General features: G+C 33.5%; 1 protein-coding gene across 2 annotated transcripts in view; it reads left to right on the forward strand.

The window, feature by feature from the left end:
- The window catches only part of CDH12 (cadherin 12), a 1,480,679-nt gene that overhangs the window by 1,333,663 nt on the left and 127,093 nt on the right, over positions 1-19,923 (forward strand). The gene's annotated exons all lie outside the window — the stretch shown is intronic.

Consider the following 19,923-nt stretch of genomic DNA (forward strand, 5'->3'; position numbering starts at 1 on the left):
CCTTCTTCACGGAAGAGAAGAATTATGTATAGGCAACACTGCATACATTATTAAAATGGACTGACATTTTTGGTAAAGCACTTTTTGTTGTTATTGTTATAAATGCTGCCTTTAGGTGTAGAGAAAGACGAAGTAACATATTGGAAATTAAAAGTGATTTAAAAATAAAAGCTATCAATAAGATTGCTATAAAATAGAATATTAATGAAAACAAAAGACTTTTAAAAGTCTCCACTGATAGTGAGGAAAATTAAAGAATGAAAAGGAATATGACTTGGGATTGAAGGGATGATGAGGAAATACAATGGAGAGATGGCAAAGATACTTCACCTCTCATTTTGCTTCTCTACTCTTTGGTAAAGTTTGGACTGCTAAGAATAGTACAAAAAAAATTTAAGAAGTAGTTGAAACATTCTAGGGTGAAGAGATAAAAATAAATCATCTAATTGCCCTCAATGATTTCAAGTTACCTTGATCCAAACAAATAGCATCCCAAGGTACTGATAGAATGGGCAATTATATGTACAATTCTGAAAGAAGAAAGAATATGAAAAGGAGGTAAAGGGGTGGGGGATGCAGCAGAGAAGAGCAGGAAGACTAGGGGAAGGAATTGATTATATCCATTTGGATTCCTGAAATTTTATATATATATATATATATATATGTATATATATATATATATACACATACATACATACATATATAATTAAATTCTTTGTGAAAATGTCGAAAGGGAAATACTGATTTTAAAAAATAGCATGACTGCATCTAGAATAGATGATTCTATTTAATTTCCTTTATTTCTAAAACATATTTAAACCTTATATTGACAGATTAAGGCAATGATAAAGATTTTAACTAGATTTAACAAATTTGACAAATCTTTTCATGGTATGTGGATAAAATAGAAAGACAAATATTAGACAACAGTACTGCTAGATTTTAATTGGAAAGGGTAGATTGACTAGACAAAAAGATTAGCCTTTGGCTTCATAGCAATTTAAATGGTCTTCTCTAGTGAAGTGCCCTAGAGATTTATCACTGGCTAGAAATTTATAATTTAACATTTTTATCAGTGACTGAAGATGAAGGTTTTGTTGTGATGATGCATAACAAAATTAAATATGACATGACTTGAAGGAATAGATACCACATTGTACAAAATAAATAAGATTTAATAACATTTTGGGCTTAAGCATGGCATGGATTAAATTATATTAAAAGTGATGGGAATGAATAATGTTCTTTGAGTTAAAATGATCAATTTCACATGTAGAAAATGGATGTCTTGCTAGAAAATATGTGTGAAAACACAAAAACAAACAGGAAAACCAGAAAGATATGGAAATATTAGTGAACTTTTCTTTCAAGACAGACTGACCAATTTGCTCTTCTTAGACTCTTGTTACATTCATTTGCTACAGATTATCATACCCAACCAACCGCCATGTTTGGAATACATTCCCCTCACTTAAGCATCTTGAATCCTTAAACTTCTTTCACAATTCATATTTCATGTGAAAAATTTTTGTATTCATCTAATTGTTATTACACTCTACCTGTTCTCATTATCTTGTTTTCATTCATATGTTTATATATTATATTCTGTTGTAAAATGTAAGTTTGGTGAAGGTTGGGAGAGGCTCTTTTTCTTTTCCTTTGCTTTGGTATCACTAGCATGTCGAATAACACTTTACATATGATTGACTTGATAAATGTTTGTTAAATTGAATTCATATCAAACTTATTTTGAGCAAATAGCTAGACTATAACCAAAAAAAAGTAATTCCTAAGCAGCATTAAGAGAAGCATAATATTCAGATTGACTAAGTATAATATTCAAATACTTAGCACTGATTGTACCATATCTAAAAGAGTATGTTCAGTTTTAGATATCATATCATATAAATATGTACACACATATATACATATTATATACAATATGCATATTATAAATATATATGTACAAATGTGTGTGTGGCAGGATATATACAAAAGAGTGCCTAGAATAGAATGCAGGGTAGCTCAGGGACATGAAAACAATGCCACATGAAACTATGTTGAAGTATGGCCTGGAATACAATAATAATCTTTGAATATTTGAAAGGCTATCATAGGTTAGTGGGATTAGTTTTGGTTTTTTTTTTTTCCCTTTATATACCCAACAGGCAGAACTAGGAGAAGTGTGACATTTCAGAGAGACACATTTAGGCTTAACGAATAGAGCAAAAAATAGAACTATCCAAACCTGGCAAGGACCGCTTCAGAATGTACTATTCCACCGCACCTCCCGTCCCCCCACAAATACACATTCCCTAATTAAAGCCTTAAAGGAATGCCTATTGTGAGTGTTACAGGATATTCTGAGGAATGAATTTAACTAGATAGCTTTTCAGGTCCTTTGCACTCTGAAATCATATGATGCTCTAAGTATCATGATAACAGACTTGAAAGGAAGGCATAGATATAAGATACAATGAGAAGGAGAAAGCCGTAAAGTTTGGATGCTGGCTCAATGTAGGAAGTTAAGGGAGAAGAAAGAATCACATATCACTCTGAATTTTTTGCCCTGAAGGAATTGGAGAACACAATAACTTTAATAAAAATAAGAACTCAGGAAGAGAATTTGATCTGGGAACCCTGGGGATTATGTGATGAATTTTAGGAAGGTTGAGTTTTAAATGCTACCTTAACAAGCAAATAGATATGTTCTGCACAATGATAGAAATATGTAGTAAGCATGGAAGACAGGACTGGGAAGAAGGTTTTTTAATAGTTCACATTTACAAAGTTCTTTCCTCAAAATAGCCCTGTCAGATAGTTTTTAACAATTCATTTCAGTTCACCCAACATTTATTATGCACCTACAATATATCAACCTACTTCAGTGTAGCATATATTTCCTTCACTATATTCCTAAGTATCATTATCCTTTTAAGGAAAGGAGATTGGGGACAGCAGGTATAACATATACACAGAAAAGTAAAATGCATTTATGGTCTTTGACACATAGAGTAGCTAATAAGTGCTTGATTGATGGATTGAATATGTGCAGAGATAAATAAAATACTCTTTATCTGGTCATTAGTATTACACATAGTTAAGTATAATAGACCTAAGAGAAATCAGACAATGTGTTTTAGGATAACTTAAAGAGTGTGAGAGCTACTGCTGAATGGGAGGCTGGAAGAAATGGTCAGGGAAGCCTCCACTGAGGAAACAGTTAAGTTAAGCCTTGAAGGAAGATAAGAATTTTGAAAAGTAGAAATGATGAGGGAATAAAATACAAAGGATGGTCATTATAAATATAAGAAAATTGTAAAAGCTTATCAAATAGAGGGAATCTTTGTCTAGAATGATGAATCCATTAGTGAGGAATATTAAACCAGGCTGGAAAAAAGGGAGTTGGAAACAGCAAAAGGCTTAGAGAAGATTAAGAGAATTTAAATTTATCTACTAGGAGTTGGTGAAGGGTTTTTGATTAAGAGTATGACATGGTCAAAACTATTGGCAGCTCTTGGGAGTATGAATTGGAGAGGGAAGAATGAGAAAAATCAATTAGGTCATTATTACAATAGTCCTGGCAAGTACAGATGATAGTCTGTACTAGGTTGAAGGCAATGCAAATGGTGAGAAGGAAAAGATGAATAGGATATATTTATAAGTGGTAATTGATTGAAAATGGGAGGTGTGATTTAGGGAGAGAGAAGAGATAAAAGTAATTATGAGGGTGAATTCTGGGTGACTGTTAGGATAGTTAACCTTAACACAAATATCTGAGACTGAAGAATAACAATAACATGTTTATATAATGCTTTACAAAGCATTTTAAATGCATTATTTAATTTGATCTTAAAAATAATGTTTTGAGATAATTAGTGCAAATATCTCCAAATCTTACATGTTACTTTTGTCATTCCTATAGCACTGCAATCAGTCAAAATCAGTTCCTGTGACTGTCTTCTTTTAATATTCATAAAGATAGGGGGCAGCTGGGTAGCTCAGTGGATTGAGAGCCAGGCCTAGAGATGGGAGGTCCTAGGTTCAAATCTGGTCTCAGATACTTCCCAGCTATGTGACTCTGGGCAAGTCACTTAACCCCAATTGCCTAGTTCTTACCACTCTTCTGCCTTGTAATCAATACACATTATTGATTCCAAGATGGAAGGTAAGTGTTTTAAAAAATAATAATAAAATTTATTTTAAAAATTCATAAAGATCACATATTACTGTGTTAATTGTCCTATAATAAAGCCCAGTATCTTAATTGCTAACTAGATGATGTTCTGTTTAAGTCATCAGCCCGCTGGTCTTGTTAGCTTCATAGGGGAACAATCATGGCCTTTCTTTCCTAAAACATCACAACATCTTTACTCTTTGTAAATATATAGAATGCCATTTCCCCCAACTCTTATGCCTGTTTCTTCAAATGACAGTACTGGACAGATCCAAAATTTAATAAGAGATGAAAAGATATTTAAACTCTGCTAAGGACCCACTTCATAATTCCCTTGCCCTGTCTAGTCTCTCCCCTCTCTTATCACATCTACCTCCCAAGTAGATGTTATTGAAATATTAAATATACAGTTGTTATGTAATTATTTGAACCTATTAGTAAATGAAAGGATAGAGATCAGGTACTATTATATAGAGTCATCTCTTAAATATCCTTTCCTTGTTCTTTCAGACACTGGGGAGAGAGGTGGCACTGGGGGGTGGTAAATACTTGAAATACCCCTGAAGCTCATGAACATAAATAAGGAATGTATATGTTGAAGATAGAATGGGGTCACATTCAGAATCAGAATATTGGAAGAAGAAAATTGAAAAAATGGTAAAAATAGTAATTTTTTTCCCCTGACTCATTAGCCCTGACTCACTCAGGATCCTCTTTAGTTTCACCTCCCATCACTATTCTTGGTCATAGATCAGAATTCCCACCCAGAATTGATCCCTGGTAATCAATAGACAATAGATCAAAGTAGCAACAGCAAACTATAAGGTGATCAGAAAGTCTGGCTCTTGAGGGCAGTGGAAGAAAGAGGACATCACTAAAGGGGATAGCATGATGGAGGGCAATACACAGTTAGTAATCATAACTCTGAATCTGAATGGGATGAACTCACCCATAAAACAGAAGCAGATAGCAGAGTAGATTAAAAACCAGAGTCCTACTATATGTTGTTTACAAGAAACACATCTGAGCCAAGGTGACACACACACAGATTAAAGGTACAGATTAAAGACTAGAACAAAATTTATTATGTATCTTCTAAAGTAAAAAAAAAAAAGCAGGAGTAGCAATCATGATACCAGACAAAACCAAAATAGAAATTGATCTGATTAAAAGAAATAAGGAAGGAAATTACATTTTGCTAAAAGGTACGATAAACAATGCTGTAATACCATTACTAAACATTAATGTGCCAAATGGGACAGCATCTAGATTTCTAAAGGAGAAATTAAAGGAGCTTAAGAAGGGAATATGTGGGGGGAATGAAATGTTAGAAAAACTAGAGTTAATAAACATCTGGAGAAAATTAAACAGGGATAAAAAGGAATATACTTTCTTCTCAGCAGTACATGGTCCATATACAAAGACTGACCATGTACTAGGGCATAGAAATGTTGCAAACAAATACAGAATAGCAGAAATAATAAATGCAACTTTTTCAGATCATAATGTGTTAAACATATAATTAACAAGGGGCCATGGAAAGGCAAATTTAAAATTAATTGGAAACTAATCTAATTCTTCATAACTGGTGGTTCAAAAAATATACCATAGAAACAATTATGGGTTTCATTAAAGAGAATGACAATGAGGATACAACATATCCAAACCTATGAGATACAGCCGAAGTAGTACTCAGGGGAAAATGTATGTTTCTGAGTGACTATATCAACAAAATTAAGAGGAAGAGATCAATGAATTGGGCTTCCAATTCAAAAAGCTAGAAAGAGAACAAATTAAAAATCCTCAGATAAAAACTAAATTGGAAATTTAAAAGACAAAGGAGAAATTATTAAAATTGAAAGTAAAAGGACTATTTGAAGTAATAAGAGTAGGAGCTGATACTTTGAAAAAAACAAATAAAATTCATAAGATAATGATTAATCTAACAAAGAAAGAATAGAATCTAATTACCAATGTCAAAGATGAAAAGGGTGATCTCACCTCTAATGAAGAGAAAATTAAATTAATTATTAAGAACCTTTTTTATAATTATATGGCAATAAATTTGACAATTTAGGTGAAATGGGTGAATATTTACAAACATATACATTGCTTAGATTAACAAAAGAGGAAATAGAATACTTAAATAATCCCATCTCAAAAAAAAAAGACATCAAGGAACTTTTTAAGAAAAAGTCCCCAGGGACAGATGAATTCACAAGTGAATCCTATCAAACATTTAAATAACAATTAATACTAATACTATATAAATTATTTGACAATATTTTAAAAATATTTGAAATATTTAAAACCATCAGTAAAGGTATCAACTGCAATGAGGTCAATTTAGAAGCCTTCCCAATAAGATCACAAGTGAATCCAGGGTATCCATTATCACCTCTATTATTTAACATTGTACTAGAAATTCTAATGATAGCAGAGAAGAAAAAGAAATTGAAGGGACTAAAGTAGGCAACAAGGAAACTAACTAACACTCTTTGCAGATAATATGATGGTATACTTAAAAAATCCTAGAAAATCAACTAAAAGATTAGTGGAAATAATTAACAACTTTAGCCAAGTTACAGGATACAAAATAAACCCACGTAAATCTCATTATTCCTATATATTTCCAATGGGATGTCAGCTCTATATGATGCAGTGTACATATTTCATCCCTTTCTGCTCCAGAGCATACAACTGCCCTTACTTTTGCTGCCCTCTAGAAGCTTGAGGGAATGGGAAAGAGTCCCATATTCTGACTTGTTGCATATTTTCCTTCATTTATTTCCCTTTGTAAGACCTTCTATGGTCCTTGTATACCCAAGGAAGTGAAACATTGTTTAACAAACACAGGCTATATGTTGATAAAAAAACTCAGTTCTGGGGGAATAAATTAATTGAACAAAAGACACACACACACACATGCCCCCATATGAACTTTAATGGTTAGTTGATTTCCAGTCAGTTAATTAACATTTATTAATCACTCACTATACAATGGATCTCATATGGAACACTTGGAATACAAAGGTAAAATATATCCCCTACTCTTGAGGAAGTCACAGCCTTATGGAAGGCAGTATCATGCAAAGAGCTATGTAAAAAAAAAAAAAACCCAACAATATAGACTTGGTGCATTGGAGAGGTCTCATAAAAAATAAGCTTAAGGAAGACTGGGAAAGGCTTCTTTTTAAAAAAGTTGAGATTTTGATCACAGATACAAAAAATAATGGAGCATAGCATACTTATCAAATGAATGATTGGGTTTTTATTCAAAGGACCTGAAATTGAATTCTGACTCACTTTCTACTGGTTTGGAATTGAGGAAGTCACTAAATGTCTCTGAGAATCTGAATGTGAAGTGAACTGCTATAATCTATGATTTATGAGTAGAATAGGGAACCTTTCTTATTAACATTTTAACTCCTCAGTAAAGTATAAAAAGACTTTGGCTTTTAAAAACGTTTATTTGTCTTTATATCTATGGAGACAAATATGATATTTTATATGCTATTGAATTGATTTAAATTGAATTATGATGGGGCCAGAGTGTAAGATATTTCAGAGAATTGCTTAAGATGAGGAATAATGAAAAAAATTATATTTGATCACTGATGAATTTGAAGAGCACAACTTAAGTCCAATGAAAAGGGAGGTGGAAGTTACAAGTATTTAATCACTTAAATAATGTGTTGTATAAAAGTTGATATATTGTTTATAGATGGCTCTTCCAATTAATGTGTCAGAGCCTCTGGAATAACAGTTAATATCAACTACAAGGCCTTGATCTTAGGAGATGAATTATACATTGGAGTTATTTAACCCCACTTATTTCTGGAAAATTTCACATGCTACCCTGAAAACATAGCCCTGGATTCCATGTCAGGCTATATAAATCATAGGTTATAGAAGATAGGGCTTTGGGAACCAGAATCTCCAAGAATGCTTTTAACCTTTAAAAACTGAGTCAGAAAGTAACTTCCCTTACCTCTAAAATGGAATTTCCCAGAAATCCTTGAGTTATCCCCGTTAAAAGGCATTATTTGACAGAATTCCTTTGTTTGATTCAACTTGCCCCTTTTTCAGAAATTCCAGTTGACCATTGTCACCCTGTCAAGATTTCTGACTTCTAGCTAAACCCATAGATCATGGATCTTTCTATTTTAAAACCCTACCAGCCATGTTTTCCACTCTTGACTCTTCTTTCTCTGCCTGTTTGAGAAAGAATCTACCTTTGCTTCCATTTTTGACCTGACCTCAAACACTTGCCTTTTGATCTCTTCTGTACTCAAGATGTCTTGTCACTAATCCTCTTGTTCTCTAGAATGAGTTGCCCAGGATGCAAACTAAATTCAAAACTACACTTGAGCCTCCACCCTTAATCTTTCAGTGTCTCAAGTTTAGGAAGGGTCTCCTGAATATACTCCAGGCAATATAAAGTTTATTTAACTCTACTTATGTTAGAATAATGTGGATACAATGATAGTTTAAGTGGTGATCCTTTGAAAAGAAGTAGTGTATTTTGTCTTTGTTTTCCTAAGAAAATGAAAATCTGAATATACTTGTAGGTAGAAGAGAAATGGACAATGGAGAACGAAAGGTTCAAAATGTTGAAAAATTAGTCCATAACTTATGGGGTGAATGCTGGAGAAAAAGCAAAGAGTGATTAGATTAAACGCAAAAAATTAGCTTTCAAAAACAGATAAATGCCTCTGAGAATGAAGTGGGAATAAGTGAAATAAAGATTTTGAGAAAATAAATAGTCTATTTTAATAGGTTGAGAAAAGAGATATTGGGGGCTTTGGCAGCAAGTCTTCATTCTCTTGATAAAAAGAGGGCCAAGGTTATCTACTGAGAACAAGAGCTGGAGTGGGTGGAATTGATGGTATAGATAGTGTGGGGAAAGACTGGAACAGATACTAAGGAGAACACAATAGAGAGTTAGCAATAACTTGCAAAAAAAAAAAAAGCCAGCATATCCAAGGCCACATTTTTAAAAATATGAAAACTTTTTTTCCTTGCTTTGTTTTGCTTGTTAACATGGTACACAATAAAAAGGAGCAAGAATACAAACAGATGGTTTGAGAGGATGTACTGCTTAAATAATTCCCTGACCTACCACCACTCCATCCCCATGGATTCTAATTCCTCCACTCTTGCCCCAGGATCTGTGACTTCAGACAACTTACCTGTCTGACAATATTGCACAGTCTTTCCTGATGGACTCATTGAATTCTTCTAGTGTATCCTTGAGAGGGGAAGTATTCAAGATGAATATTCACAGACTACATCTATAATGTTGATGTTAGTCAGAAGGGCCTGGCTAATGTCAACATCTAAGTGAAGAACAAGGCAAAAATAAGCAGCTAATTGCTGCATTGAACCTTGGTGCAAGTTTAAAAAAAGATAATGGCAATAGAGACATTCACACCTGGAAAGACAGCAGTTGTACTGGTTGAGTTGTTTTCTTTTGATCTTTGCTTCAATTATGACATTATCTGGACAGCTTAGTATTAGCAAACATTGAACTATAGATATATGTGTAATTTATCTTTTTCAACATTTCCAAATTAAAGCCTTTCTTACTTTTTCCACGATATTTCTGATGTAAGGGGAGAAGAGGGGGTTTCTGCTATAATAAATTGTGTTCCATTGTTTTGTTGTTTGCTTTCCTGGTCAAAGGAATCTTTATGATACCAAATATTTCAGACCACTAAAGAGGATAAAGCGTAGGTAATTAGGCACCTCATTAATAGAAGAGCCAATCATTTTTTCATAGACACATTAGGAAGATCTTTTTAAGTGATCAGATTCTAGTTGCTAAAAAGTAACTTTTAAAAATCAAAACCAGTTGTAATTTTTCATAATCTGTGTTTCCATTTTTTCACAGTGAGACTATCACTATACAACTTGAGTATAAAAATATTCTTTAAAAATTTCTGAAATAAAGCAGCAAAAGAAGTTTCTCAGAACTCGTATTTTTTGTTTATGAATAGACACAATATTCAATATTTACTTGAAGTGAAAATGACCAAATATAATAGTTTCATTGATGAGCTGTCATTTTACAAAAAAAAATCTTGCATTTTTTTACCTAACTTGTTAAGCATATATATCAAAAACCTTGGAAGCAAGCATTTTAGACAGAAATATTTGAAAATTACTGTTGAATTCCCTTGTTAAAATGCTGACATTGAACTATTTTCGTAGAATTATAAATTATAACTCAATTATATGACTCATATGAATGATTTAATTCAAAAAACACAGAAATGATCCTTTTCCAATGAATTAAACTTTTCTTAGATATTTTGAACTTAGTGTATCAGTTTATTTGGACTTCATGACTTGAAATGCTCATGACTTGCTATTTTTAGTTATTCTTTAACAAAAAAAGAGAGAATATAAAGGTTCATACAATTTAGAGCTAGAAATGATCTTTAGAGATCAAGTACACCTCCTTTAATTTTATAGTTGAAGAAACTGAGGCCAGAGAGGCTAAGTGAATTGCTACAGATCATTCTTTAACCACTCTTTTTACCCCACCATAAATATTTTGAAAGCTGAAGAAAAATCAGTCCAGTTCTGGTTTGTTTGACTGTTCTTCTTTATGTTAAATAGCATGACTTTTACAAACATGAATTAAATGCACATTTGACTAAATTGAGGGAATCAACCAATTGTTTTACACGCAAGCAATAAAGTATATTAATTAGTCTAAATATATAATATAAATTGTATAAAAGGAGAAATATCTCATATGTTCTTATATCTAAAAAGACCCCCTCTTAATTGTGCTGTCTATTTTTAATATATTTCCAGTCCCTAATGGGTTAATTTAATATGTTTAATACATATAATACACTTTGAATGAACAAGGAAAATTAATTTAGTCAGAGAGTTTTCCCTTATAAGAGGTCTATACAGATCCAAAATTCCCTGTACCTGCTGTCACTCATGACTAAGGATATATAATGGCTAAGTACCTAAATGACTGTTTACCTCTGGGGATGTGAACCTTTGCTATTGTGACAGTTTTCCAATAAATGAATTGGAGGAGGATTTTCCTCCCCTTCAAAATGACTTAGCAAGAGTTGCTGATTGAAAACATTGGAGAATATGAATCTTTATCCTATAAAGTTGCCCTCAGGGACTGTCAATTGGAAAAAAATTCCTTTCCAACCTATAAGTGACTTAGCAGAAGGTGCTGACCAGAGGAGGGGCATGGGTGATATACACTCAACTTTAAGATGATGAAATAATGAATAGGATTCAGCTGTCCTAAGTGATCTAGCAGTGAGGCTTGGGTACCACTGGCAATTGGAAGAGATCTTTACAATGCCTGATGGTCCCTTTTGTGTCAATTAAAGAACATTTATATTACAGGGGGCAGCTGGGTATCTCAGTGGATTGAGAGCCAGGCCAAGAGACAGGAGGTCCTAAATTCCAATCTTGCTTCAGACATTTCCTAGCTGTGTGACCCTGGGCAAGTCATTTAACCCCCATTGCCTAGTTCTTACCACTCTTCTGCCTTAGAACCAATACCCAGTATTGATTTTAAGATGGAAGGTAAAGGTTAAAAAAAAATTTATATTACTGTAATCCAGTCCAAACTGGTCCTGTTTGCAAGCATCTCACACTCTACCAGGTAGTCCCGTGGAGCTAACTAAAAGGAAGGGCTGGAGATATGGGTCTTGGCTATCTATTGTAAGAGAAATTAACAAGTTACTGAAGAAAGAAAAGTACAAGATAGTGATTCTAGTGGTGGCATCAGAGTGAAAGAACCTCCATGGGAGGGAGTCAGCTGGTGATGCTGTGCAAATATGAGCCAGATAGAGAGGGAGAGAGAAAGAGCAATGAAGCATGGATTAGAAGCAACAGCAATTGGAGGATAAAGTGTCAAAGGCTGAAAAAAGATTGGAGTGGCAGGGATCACTAGACAGATTGACCAGAAGAGTGGCCAGAATTAAGAATCAATTAAACTTAATCACAGTATGAAAGAAAAAACTTAAACTGTGACCTTTATAAACAGACTCTGTAGGTGTGTAGCAGTGGGGTCAACTGTCCAGCAACTCTAGCATTTTCCTCTCCCTGGTAGAGTGGAGAAAGGGGAGAAAACTCAATCCCAAAGTTAAAGCCTGTTAAGCCTGGGTGAGTATATTAATTCAATAAGGTGGTGGTATTCATTACAAGAGAAAGTTCTCTTTAAAATGGGCAAGGGAATGTATCTATTTTTTTCTGTATTTCTTGTTGCTTGTAATAAATTCCAAAGTTTCATACCTTTTTAGTTTGATGCTTGCAAGAGAGATGAGGGACTTTGGGGGTAAGTTGAAAGTGAGCAAAATCCAGATATTACCAAGGGCACTCTGAGTAGTGGCATGAGCCAAAGAGAAGGCATCAGAATGAATTTGGTACATTTGAGCACAGAGTTAAAACTCGGTGGCTTATATTCTCTATCTTGACACAGACAACCATACACATTCATCCTGAGTGAGAGATTGACCTTTAGGTTTAATATGAGTCTTATCTTCTAACTTCTCTCTGTAGCAAGGTTGAATGTAGAAGTAAGGAGACTATTTGGTTGCCTATGTAACTCTCTGAGTGGACCAGTTATCTCACTGACCCCCTTTCAAAATACCTAAAATTCAAAATGCTATTAGAGACATTCTTAGTCTTTTTTGTGGCATGAATATCTTTAGCAATCTGTTAAAGATTATGTACTGTTTCTCATAATAATGTTTCAAATGTATAAAATAAAATAAATGAGATTACAAAGTAAATTAATTTACTATAATAGCTACAAAATTATATACATTTTAAAATAAGAAACATTCAAAGACTCCAGGTTAAGAATTTGTTAGAAACTCATTACTACCAGCCTTGAAGGCTTAATCATCTTCAGGATTCTCCTGTTAAAATGAAAACATAAGGAAGCTCTAATGCCAAAATTTATCAGATAATAGGAGATTAAGACTAGAGCACTGGGATCTCTTTAGGTGTATGGATGGTGGTGAGAAAACTTAGAAAGGAAAGATATACCAAAAATGAACTTTGTCTACTTAACAATCTTGACCATAGGGAACCTTGCCCATTAGCCACTGTTATGAGTACCAAATAATGGTTGAGATATACCTTTTCTATATGAGAAAGAAAATCTCATTCGTGTATGTTACAAGTGAAGTTATGCCAGGAAACCAGGAAGATTTGTGGGAATTTGGGAAGGTGCCCAACTATTTGATCAAATAGTTCAGAAAAGAAAGTTTTTATATGGTGGGAGAATAAGAATAAGGAAATTTGGAATGTGTTGACTATAAAGATAGGTGGCATTCATGAATTTTCTATTATTTTGCTAGTGAACTATTTATAAGCATTTCAAACAAACACAAAAACAAAAATGTTGATCCTTAAAATTAGTACTCTTGGGAAAACAACTGCAGAGTTGAGTTCTTTAGTTTTTTAGTTGTAGTGTGTGTGTGTGTGTGTCATGGTGGGGAGGGAATATACTGGTAGAGTAACATTTTTTATGTGTATTCTGAAGTTCTGCCTAATCTTTATTCTTATATACAGTTATTATCAATTGATTGCATGTTTGGTTCTGTGAAGGTATATGAAATTTTAGGCATTGTTTTATTTTTGGTACTTTTTCCTTCTTCCCTCCTTCCCCTCTTCCCCCCTCCCCCCATGCATAATGCAGTGACTACCAAAATTAGGTGCTTAATAAATACTTTTGATTGATTATTTAGTTGTGCTTAGTTTCTGTCTACTTCTTTATTCTGTGCCTTTTTCCTTAGCTGATATAGAACTCCTAATTCTCTCCCTTCCCCTACCTTAAGAGAAATCAGGCCAGGGGAAAAAAAAAACCTAGGCAAAAGACTGATAAATTATACTGTGGTTTCTTATCCACATCAGCTCTTCATGCTTTTCAACCCTTTACTATTCCCTCTTATATTCTTCCTTCTCTTCCATGTACTTAGTTAACTGTCATTCATGTAAGGAACAGTGCCTGCCACATGATAGATTCATAAGAAATGCTTGTTGATTGACAAATTAATTCATACTTCAGTTTAAGTGATTTATAATAGCTTTAATGTTTGAGACCCCCTAGAGATGCATTTTCATAGAAGACATTTGGTTATCTCTTTTGGACACTGAAATTTCAGAAAGCTTAAAACAGTACTTAGGGAAATATTCAGGAGAAAGGGTTCCTTTGTCATTGTCCTCAATTCTCTACATGGAAGTTAACACCTAGTCTGGCAAAACATAAGCTTGATTCCTTCATTAGTTAATTGAGGCATCTTGGAACAGTGTACCAGACTTGGACTCAAAACACACAGGCACAAATTCTGCTTCGGTTACTACCTTTGTAATGTTGGGAGAATCATTTAACTTCCTGGGGCCTCAGTTTCTTCCTCTGTAAAATGAAGAGATAGGATGATATGGCCAATGAAATCTCCTTTATCTCTTAATCCAAGATTCCAAGAGGTAAATGTATATGCATTTTGAATTTTTCTAAACAATCTCACACAGAGTATTTAGGTACCAGCCATGATGACATCAGAATGATATACCTAAGGGCATGAATAATATGAGTAGGAGAAGAGTAAGGAGTTTCCTTTTTTCTCCCTAGGTCAACTGATTTTATTTCCAATCCCCTCTCCATACACTTATCAAAGGAAGGTGGTAGGTCTATATGCACAGAGTAATCTCCTTATTTAAATAACATATTATTAAAATAGGAGTGAAAAATACCCTTGTAGTCCTTTTGCCTACTGGCATTTTTTTTAATTCTCCTGGGGTTCATAGGTCCTAAGTACAATATGATGAGTTAATACATTAAACAGGATATTTACAAACTCTTCAGATCACTGACTGCAGTGGAAGCATGCAGTACTGTTCAAAGAGACATTTCTTCATCGAGTAATAACTTGATTTGTATGTGTTATGTGTGTGTGTTGTGTGTGTGTGTGTGTGTGAATCAAGTTTCCCTTGAAAAGCTAAAAAGAAATTAGATGTTGATACTTGTATATATCTTATATAAATCAAAACCTCACCTTGTCCTAGTCCTCCTGATCAAATATATTGTCATTATTATCTCTTTCCCCCCAAAAGGAAATTGACTAGTAAACTAGACATCAAACTGCAAGACTTACTTGAAAAACCATAACATTAGGCTGCTTGTAATGAAAGAATGGGGCTCCGAGGAATTAATAGCATGAAAAAGGCTTTCAGCAAATAGCTGATTTGTATTTGCTTTAATGTATGGGTGAAAGTGCTAGTAAATATATAAATCTTTTAGATGTTAACAACCCCAAAGATTCTTTAATATACCCATAAAATTAAAAATTGTATTCACGAGCTTTCCTCTGTGTGTATGTATATGTGCATATATGTGGGTATATGTGTATTTCACACATTCCCCCAATCTCCAAACACAGTAAGAAGGACAACACTCATAGAAAGGCATGAAGGTACACCTACTGTTATGGGGGAGCAAAAGAATATATAACCTTCCTTTCTTCTCATGGGAATTGAATAGCTCTCTATATATACTCATAACTCTCCAGTGTTGAACATAACAGCAAGCAGAATATGTTCCCCCACAGGTATTCTTTCCAGGGACAAAATGATAATCCCTAACTATGAATAAGATCAGAGGTACCCATAGAAACTACTGTCATATGTAGACAGTTTGCTCCAGTCCTTTAATTTTCTCCACAAATAAGGTAACAGAATGGATGCTGAAGAAGCATTACTTTCTTAGCAACAAAATAACTGGAGTTTATTGTCCTGCAGGGGAAAACTTTGAGATCTGTAGCTCTCACTAGTGAATTTTGGATTCTAAAGCAATCTCAGGGAAAGGGTCAGTTTATATTTTCACCTTTCTTATTTATCCTCCAATTAGTCTAGTAGTAGAAAATATAAAAAACTGTTAGACTTAAGTGTTATTTTTTGGTAAAAACTTTCTTGACCTGGCTATATGGACAAGACTATGTACTTTCATTTAGACTTAGGTCAAATTCAGATAATATCATTTAATACTGGGCAATTAGTTAAAGTTTTTAATGATAATAGCAATATTATCTTCCCTTTGCAAAGTATACTACATTTAACAAAGTCCTTTAACATAAATTGCCTCATTTGACTTTCATAATAAAAATTATTGAACATATATGTGAATTAATTATAATCCTTATTTTCCAAATTGAAAAACTGAGTATCAGAAAGATTATGGAAGCATCATTGGAAGAGCATAAATTTAAATGATAGCAACAATTAAATACAAGGCAGGGTCTTTTGCTTCCTCCTCACCAGTTTTTTAAATAGTTTGTTTTGTCTTTTTGAAAGATTTTGTTGTTGTTGTTGTTGTTGTTGTTGCTGTTTTTTGGTATGGCCAGCAGTTGACAAAATGCCTGATACATATTAATTTTTTAATTGATAGTTGTTTATTGATTGATTATCTAGGAATTTTTTCTTCCACAGAATCCTTTTGTTTTGTTTTTTATTGTACTAGAACAGATCTATTGGAACCCAATCCCCTTTTCCCCTTTCCCCCACCCTCAGATGAATCAAACTTCAAACTAAATGTAGCAAGGTGATCAGTCATTTGGTTTTCTCTGGGCTGCTTTCAACACATTTTCATCTCCCAAAGAGTAGATTTACATTGCAGCATCACTCACTCTATAAAAAGATGCAGTTCTGGTTGGATTTTGAGTGTAACTGACAAACCACCTAAGGAAACCAAAAGAGATGTTTCTTTACAAAAAATGGATTATCAGAAGATTTTTTTCAGTCTCTCCTAATGTTAAAATTGGTAATATATTCTGTTTCCTGAGACCTTATTTAAGTCTCCCAACACTTGCATCATGAGAAACAGTTTAAAACAGTAGAAAAGGCCATGCACCCACAACAAAGGCAAGAAGGAAAATACTTTAGGTTTTGTAGTGCTATTTGGCATAAACAGACATTCTACAGACAATCCCAACAAAATTTAAATAAATACTCTTATTTATCTGTTCATTTATGAAACACCAGGGATATATAAATACGTGCATGGCTTAAACCTTGCATAAAAAAGTTTATAATCTAATTTGGAGGAAGTAGATATACACAAATACCAATGATACCAATGATATGAACAATAGTGAGGGAAGAGCAAAGGATGTAAAGTTGACAGTCATGAAAAATTTGAGGAGGGAGAACATTTTTAGTGGTTGGGAAGGATAAGATCAGTGAAGGCTTCAAGAATTAGCCACCTCACTTAGGTAGGCTCTGAAGAATGGGAAGGGGCTTAAATTGATAGAGAGAAAGAGTCCATTTCAGGTATGAGGAATCCTGATAGTAAAGTCATAGAAATAGGGGTGAGTAAGACAAGAATGGGGGTAAAGAAGAGTATCACTTGTTAAGAATGCAGAGTGTTTGAAAGGAAAGAACATGTGATAAGACTGGAAAGATAGTTTGTAGCCAAATTGCTGAAGGCTTTAAATGGATTTAAAAGGTTTAATGTTTTATTTGGGAGAATATGAGGAGCTACTGGAAGTCTTTGAGTAGAAGAGTGACATTATTAAAACCTTATATAAAGATGTTTATTTAAACAGCAAAATGAATTGGAAAGGGAGATGGGCTTGAAATAGGATGATAGTTGGAATGTTAGAAAACCATTTCAAAGGCTATTATAATAGTCTAGGCAAGAAGTAACATTAGTTGTAAGGAGAACTAACTTAGAATTTAGAAAAATACAGAACTATATTAGTCAGAAAGACCTAAATTCAAATCCTATTTCAGACAATTATTAGACGTGTAACTTTGGTGAGTCAGTTAACTGCTCTTTGCTTCAATTTCTTCATATCTAAACTGAGAGTGATAATAATATCTACCTCCCAGTGTTGTGGTAGGATCAAACAAGGTAATATTTTAAAATGCTTAGCACAGTGTCTGGCAAATAGTAGGCACTATTTAAGAATTGGTTATCATCATCAACATTATGTGAAATCATTTTGCAACAAAATTCAAATTTTAGTTTTCTAGAAAGATCAGAATACTTCAAAATATTTGGTTTGCTAAAGAATTTAATATGATATCCCATGTACTTTTTCATTTTGCCTGAATCCTATGTAAAAACACTTGAGTATACTGAACTAAGGGAAAGAGGGGTAGACAAGTACATACTACTGTGGATAATGAAATGAACTTGATATGTACAGTTGGGAAAATTAGTCTTTAAATCGATTTTCCTTTTGGCAAATGTATTTAAATTTATATATGTGAATTTATATTATGAATGTCTATATTTAAATATATGTATATACTTATATATATATATATATATATATATATATATATAAATAAGTACTGGAGAACAGATAGTTGGCACATGAGAAAGAATGCCATTTCTGGAGTCTAGAAGAACTGAATTCAAATCTACCTCTGATATTTACTAGCTGTGTGACCTTGGTCAAGTTATTTATAACTTCTGTTTATCTCAGTTTCCTCAATTGTCAAATGAAGATAATAATAGCACCTAACTACCAGAGTTGTTGTCAGGATCAAATGAGATATTTGAAAAGTACACAGCACAGTGCCCACCACATAATTCAGGCTATGCAAATGCTAGTTAGCTAAATGTTGTCACAGCAGTAGCTGTAACAGTAGCATTAGCTTTAGTATTTAGGAGAAAACAAAGACCTACATATTTAACTACATACAAGAAATATGAGACATTGTCTAAATAACAACTGAAGACTGGATGACAGAAAGACAGAAAGAAACAGGATTTCCCTTCTGATAAATAAGTTAGGCTCACAGTTCCTATAAGGTGGATCAGAGGTGACAACCAAATTGAAGTGAGAAAACAAGCACTAGGCAGTTACTGATTTAGGTAGGCAAAAATGTGGGGAGCTTAAGTAGAAGTCATTAGAAACCTAGGAGATATTACTGAGAAAGTTTCAGGGATGTAGGACTGTCTGGACCAAAAGATGGTCCACAGTAACAATAGGTCTTTATAATTAGGCAAAGATACTGATATGCTTCTTTGCCAAGAATGAGGGTATGGGTGTTTGAGCACAGAGTTGAAGTCTAGTGATGACACATGCAAAGGGTTGAGTATCAGAGAGGCCAGCAATTCCTAAATGAAATAAGATATGAATTTGTACTTTGTAAGGTACTTTTTTGTGGGACCTATTACTTCTAATGTCAGTTACAAATCCTTGTCACTTCACTCTTTATAACATGATCCCAATTCCCAATTTCCTTCTTGGCTCAGCTCAGGTCACTTGCTTTCTTCTATATAAGACCTTCCCACTTTCTTTGATTCTTTCTTTTGCTAATGTTTTAATAATGCCACCTCCTCATCCCCAAGAAAACCAATGCCTTGTATTTATTTTATTTGTACATAATTAAATATGTAGGTATTGTCTTTCCAGATACATTGTAAGCTCCTAGAGAGCAGACAATTTCATTTGTGTCTTCTTATTCTTAGTGCCTAACACAGGGTTTATAAACACTTGATAGATCCATTTCAATTGACCATTATTATTATTACCCAAGTAATAGAATAATCATTAATTAATATACAGAATAACATTGCCACACAACAAGATGCAAAAAGAAAAATGTCCTAATAATTGTTTTGAATCTATAAAATATAGTGAAGAATTTTGTGGAAGGTTGAACTTGAATCCTTCTTAAACTCAGCCTAAGAGGTGATGTATATCAATGTATCAACGGTACAAAGATATTATAAAATT

This window comes from Monodelphis domestica, chromosome 3 (genome assembly GCF_027887165.1).
Source record: "Monodelphis domestica isolate mMonDom1 chromosome 3, mMonDom1.pri, whole genome shotgun sequence".
NCBI lineage: Eukaryota > Metazoa > Chordata > Mammalia > Didelphimorphia > Didelphidae > Monodelphis > Monodelphis domestica.